Source organism: Haemaphysalis longicornis, unplaced genomic scaffold (assembly GCF_048455015.1).
Source record: "Haemaphysalis longicornis isolate Haplotype H1 unplaced genomic scaffold, Haemaphysalis longicornis Haplotype H1 scaffold_4, whole genome shotgun sequence".
NCBI classification, from domain to species: Eukaryota; Metazoa; Arthropoda; class Arachnida; order Ixodida; family Ixodidae; genus Haemaphysalis; species Haemaphysalis longicornis.
The window spans coordinates 112,477,397-112,483,578 of record NW_027526361.1 but is presented as its reverse complement, the minus strand read 5'-3'; the positions used below and the strand labels follow the sequence as shown (position 1 = coordinate 112,483,578).

Genomic DNA, 6,182 nt, shown 5'->3' with positions numbered 1-6,182 from the left:
TGATGGTCGTCTATCGGGCTCCATGAACGCTGTTGTAATAAACCAACGGAGATTTTAATGGTATCACAACGACGAGTTTTAAACCAGGATTTTTCAGGCGTTTACAAGACGTGGTATGCACCAATTAACTAATACATCCAAAACAAACTTTACAGGTCGTTGATAGTCTTTATTCTAAACCAGATTTACCTTTACGTATGCAAACCCGTATTTAGATCGTCTGGAGAAGGTTGGGCCAGCCGTATATTAGCAGATATATGAGACGTCGTCACACCGTGGTCGTCTTTTCCGAATAATTTTGTAGGTATGTTTTTTTCGCCTGGGATATACGCAGCATATACTTTTAGTAACATTGTGGGCAAGCGGGGGCTTAGGTTGAGGCTGGTGCTTGGATTGCTTGGGTGGACGCATTGCTTCCCTTTCCATCGGCTCCCACCGCAACCGTTAGTCTTTAATTCCGCCTGGCCCGGACAAACACCCAGGAGACGGCGGAATGACGGACCGCCGATGTGCACCGCCATTTTTCACAGCCGCCGTGGATATAGACAGTTAAAAGTCCAGCGCCGTATACTTTGCGTCGTTGAAACATGTACAACGAGAATCGCGTACAATCCAGCACGTCCATTCTATTCTGGGTAGAGATGTGGAGTTTTTAGTGACGCGTGTTTAGTTGTAAGTATGCGCTTCCTAATTGTCATGATGATCGTCTTTTGGAACGTGCTCTTCCTTTTTTGGTTACGATGACTCAGACGCTTGGCCAATCGCCCTTGTTGGGCCTACCTATTGCTATTAGCGCAAACGTTCCTTGATTGCTGCTTTTTTTTATTTACCATTCACCCAGCCCGACCGTGTGTTAGCAGTGTCGTCCGGCATTGGTCAGTGCGCTGCGCATGCGCTGCGGCTGCGCGTTCACGTGGTCGTTCGTAAACTTAATTATTCACCACGCTATTGTTACTGCTTGAAGAATATGCACTAAATTCAACCGCGAAAGGGATGATTCTGCAAACGTATGATACCTATTTATACGAATATAAATCTTTCCGGCCTCAGCCAATGCCAATCCACGTCATAATTTCACTACGGGAAAGTTGCCGCGGCGTCACATACTTACTTCTTGTTTTCACTATTATGTAAGTTACTCGAGCAAAGGTAATGGTGAATTTGGCGTTATTGTCATTCTTTGGAACTTTATTTCAGCTTTTCTACAACAGAAACAAGTCAGAAAAACTGGCGCAGCGAGAAAAAAGCAGTGTTAAGCCACCGCTTGACAGGCCTCGCCACCCGTTTTTGTCTGAAGTGGTCACAATTAACAACCCAACTTCAGTACATTAATAAAAAAATTCAGCATAATGAATAGAAAAAGATACACACATATATAATAGGCACATGTTTTTGAGGGGTGTAACAATGCATCAAGAATTACGAATGAAATGACTACGGAGCATAGAAAAAGACATATTGAGCAAATCATGACAAAACGCAGTGTTCAGAAATTTAGGCAAAACATATCTTAGCATATACAACCCATAATTCGTTCTGCATCGGGGCACCACGAAAGTGTGGGGATTTCTTGTGGCATAAGGTGTGTCATGTGGGTGGAGGGCAACAAGGCTGGAAAAAAAATTATCATTTCTTTGCGTAGCTATTTTACAGAAACATGCGAACCTGTAATCTAGAAACCGGTGAACAGGTACAATATTATATTTTAGATAAATTGGCAGGGTTGGGGCGTCGTGTGATGCGTTGCAAATTGTGCGGAGCATGCGCTTCTGCAAGGTTTGTAGTTTTAATGTATTTGACAATGTAGTGATGGCCCACACCAGAAAACAGTAATTGAGACTAGAGTAGAAAAACGCGTAATACAATAGAGTTTTGTTTGCACAGGCAGTAGGTCTTTGTTCCGGAATGTGATGCCAATTACACTAGAAAGCTTCGCACATGTCTCGGTTACATGGTCGTCCCACGACAAAGTGGGTGTGAACAGGACTCCGAGAGAGCAGAACTTTTCTACGTATTCAATAAGGGTGTCACCTATGTAAAGGGCTGGTGGGTTTATTACTTGCTTTCCTTTCGCATGAAAGATTACAGCTTTTGTCTTCAGTTTGTTTATTCTCAAGAAAGTACTGGATGACCATTGCGTTAAGGATGTCAGGACCAGGTTTGCAGCGCTAGCCAATTGGTATACGTCAGTGGAAGAGAGAAAAATACTGCTGTCATCGGCATATATGATATATTTAGCCTCCTTACTTACGTTAATGATATCATTTATGTAAACATTTAACAGAAGCGGACCCAAAATACTTCCCTGGGGTACACCGTTTGTAATTTTTATGGTATCTGATGGGCATTAGTTAATTTCTACATATTGCTGTCGGGATGCCAAATAGGACACAAGAAGTTTTGAGGCGTGACCCCGTACGCCGTAGTGTTCCAGTTTAGAAAGAAGTATATCATGGTTAATGGTATCAAATGCCTTACTGAAGTCAACAAATACACCAAGTAAAGAGCGCTGGTAATCTTTCAAATGAGGTAATCTTTCAAACGAACTAATCTTTCAACTGATCCAAACTTGTATTTTGTTTTTATGGCCTCTTTACGCCAAGCAGTGTTTGGATAATATTGCCCTTTTAAAAATCATAGCGGCCTGATGACCAATCCCAGCGTGCTCAAATACTTCATAAGAGCTGCCATTATCACGAAAAGCCACACACATGCAGAGAGAAACGAAACAAAAAACACAGATGCGCTCGCTACCGAATTTCTACTGTGTAATAATACAGCGGCCCTTATTCCTCAATGCCCGTGAGGCCAGAGTGAGTGCTTCTCCAGAGTAGCAAAATGCATTGCATTTGGATTTATTTATGGGTGGTGACTTCGGTCAGTAATTTTCGGCATATGAGATTACCATGCAAAACCATACCCGTATCGCCCTCACAACGATGTGCAAACGGCTCGACCCGGCAAAAATGCTTTGAGCCCATTGGTCTAGTCTAGGCTTCCCCTCTGTGGAAAAACACCTTTCGATCAGTTGAAGATATTTCGTGCACTTATCCCAGTAGTACAAAAGAGTACCGTTGAAATTGCTCCATTCGGTATTAAGAATGGCCTAACCCGAGTGGTATTGTGCGGGTCAACAGCGGATGCCCTCTTCAAAAGATCTAAAGACTTGCATCATGGTGCTTAGTGCTGAAGATACCCAAACTTCAGTCTCTTCCCTACATACCCGCTACCCTTGCAGGCCTACTGGGTTCCTTTGGTGAATAAAATGTTTACAATAACAACAAGGTTTCCAAAACATTCTGCTCGGGTAGCTTCTAATTCCCAATTTAATCTCTGCACTGACGGACGACTGGTCGTTCCTCTGCTTTCTTTTTCTTCTTGGCCCCGTTGCTCTTAATACGACAAAGTTATCGCTCAAATGCCTTCGAAAAACGTCATCGGCTTACACAATACCTCGCCCTATGTGACAATACGAACGCTACTACCAATACGTTAATTTAACTGTCGGTTCCGCCGTTAACTAGCTGTAAGTTTTTAACTATACACATGGTATAAACGTGGGAATTGTGGCGTTAGTTTTTTTTGTATAAATAGGCAAAAGTGATAGGAAAACGCTATTCACCCGTTTTCGTCCCTTGGATGCTTTCTTAGTTTTCTGCATACTCGCTATTCTGCCCCTTTCATGCGGTTCAAATAAATAAAAGTATGTCGCTTGTAATGCCTCCAAAACGTCTTTTTTTTTTCATTCGGGACGCGGCCTGTGAAATATAAATGTCCCCTATTCCCTCTTTTTTTCTGCTACTAGATGCCAATTTCAGTGGCGGTAAATCAAGGAAGCACCATTTAATCACAAAGGTACACCGAGAAAATTGGCCAGAACATGTTTGAACAAGGCAAGGTTCAATTAGAAAACACTGTTTTTCTCGGGCTTTACGGTGATTGTCTTTCCTTGTGGGAATAAAAATCGATTGCCTTGGAGGATTGCATTCGGCTTCTGGTAATTACGGTGGTTCACTGTTCTCATCTTGCTCTATTTCTAATGGCTGAAGTTGACCCAGTTTCGCCACCGTGAGGTTGCGAAAACTTTCTTGGCAGAATAGGAAGCACATAAAATAAATGAATACAGATGTATGTTCTATCACGTTGGTATACCACCTTGTGCTTAGAATAGAATGGGATAGGAATATTTCTAGTAATATGAAGGCAACCGATGGTTTAACGCGTCTTAAAGTTGACCAAGCGTTGATCAGGGATTATGCCCTAGTCTTCACTACCGCCATTCTGCCAGTTTGTGGGGGTTCGAGGCTTGTTCTCTTCGACCGCACCCAGGGCCTGCTGGACGGCTCATAGTTGACTGTCCATGTCTGTAGACTGCACTGAACTTTGCAGTTCGAAGGGGGATGCCCGGGAGATAGCTTCATTATTCAGGGAACCGGGCGCAGTCTCATATCATATGCCATTGGTCCGCCGGATCCACTGCACAAACACTGCACACACCACCCGGATAGAGTGCTGGGTGAAGCACGTGTAGCACTGCCGGGGCAGATAGTGACCCGGTCTGTACTATTTTACGACGACGGCCTCCTCCCGACTGAGTGCTGGGCGGAAAGACGACATTGTCCGTATGGCAAGGTGGTAATACTTGGCAACTTGGCCATAACTGTCAACTCGGTCCTTGGTTTCGAACCACAACACGGCACTGCAGTCACTCTCGCGGGCGCGGATGGTAAGCGCTCGCGCCGCCGAATGGGCCGTCGCGTTTTGGTTCGTCGAGGATGCACACGCGTCCACGTGCGGGGAACCATTTGGTACGGATGGTGCTGGCGCGGTCTTCCAGCTTGAGGTTGCCGAGCTTAGAAATCCCAGCAAAAGACTTTGCAATACGCAGGTGGAAATGTCTAATGCTACACATATGCCTAAAAGAAGATTTGTTGATCACAAAGAATTCTCTCGGTTCCAGTTTGCCTGCACCAGGAAAGACCAGTAAACGCGTTTCTTTGCATAGCAGAGCTTGGATACAGCAGCGACAAATTCATTAAATCACCCGTCGATTGGCACACGCCTATTACATTTACAAGGAATATTCTTTCTTAACTAACAAACCTACTATTTTGGAATAGGTTGTGAATGTGGATGTAGCTGAGGTAGATCTGAGGTGGACCACAGTCTCTTGCTCTAGAATTGGATCACAATAACGCACATCCAGCTTCCCATAAAGTGACATAATGCATAAATGATTCGTCTCCCATTGACAAACTACTAGCGTTGTTGCAATTGACAGCGTAACTTTTGTGAAGGAAATGTCTTATGAGAAAATTCTTAAGAATGCCGGGTTTTATATATAGGCTCTTTTCTATACTGGCATCTATAGCAAAAAGTTTCGGAACTTGTAGCACGGGTAGCGGGGTAGGAAAGTCTCAATATTATTTAGGGCAAAAACACCTCGGGAGTGTTTAAAGGAGCCGTGCAGACAAAACAGAAGTTTGGTTCATTCGAAAGATGGCCTCGTTAGAATCATACTGACACAAACTTTAACACACACTTCGCTCAAATAATCTGTATGATTAGGAAAAAAGAAATGGCCATGCGACCCACTAGCCCATTTCTCGCAACAGAACCTATGATGCCATATGAGCCCAGATGTGCGATTAGCTGAGACCGGCAAAAGCAAACGCCAATTAGGTACGACTCATAAGTTTTCCGAACGACGTATTCGCGCTTAAATGTAATGCATAGTCATTGTACAGCAGTAAGAATGTTGCGGTAAAAAATGAAAGTTACAAAAATACACATAAGCATAGAAGTACCCATGCGCACTGCTGTTAGTACTGGACGCACTATGCTTGTTATAGCTGCACAGAAGTCCGCCGCTTTAGAGTTGTCTTACACGACACTGGCCGATAGACGTGCGCGTCGTTGTTTTATGTGACCATGTTTGTCGGGGATACCCCATATTTCACGAAACGATTACTTTCTACATTAACAAAAACAATCTGGTTACAAATACGGTCAACAACAAAGCAACGGCAAACAACGGTCTGTGGATAAGTGTATACGGTCGCCCCCTCTGAGACGACCCACGGGAATCGAAGCTGCAAAGCCGAATGACGCAGTGGAACTTTGTTTGAATTCCCGCACCTATGACTCCATGCTGACGTCACAAAAAATCGATTTGGCGGGAG

At 43.9% G+C, this 6,182-nt stretch overlaps 1 pseudogene; it reads right to left on the bottom strand.

Annotated features, from left to right (window-relative positions):
• Positions 1–1,412: 1,412 nt before the first annotated feature.
• On the bottom strand, positions 1,413–4,280 carry LOC144179934 (uncharacterized; annotated as a pseudogene).
• Positions 4,281–6,182: the final 1,902 nt, after the last annotated feature.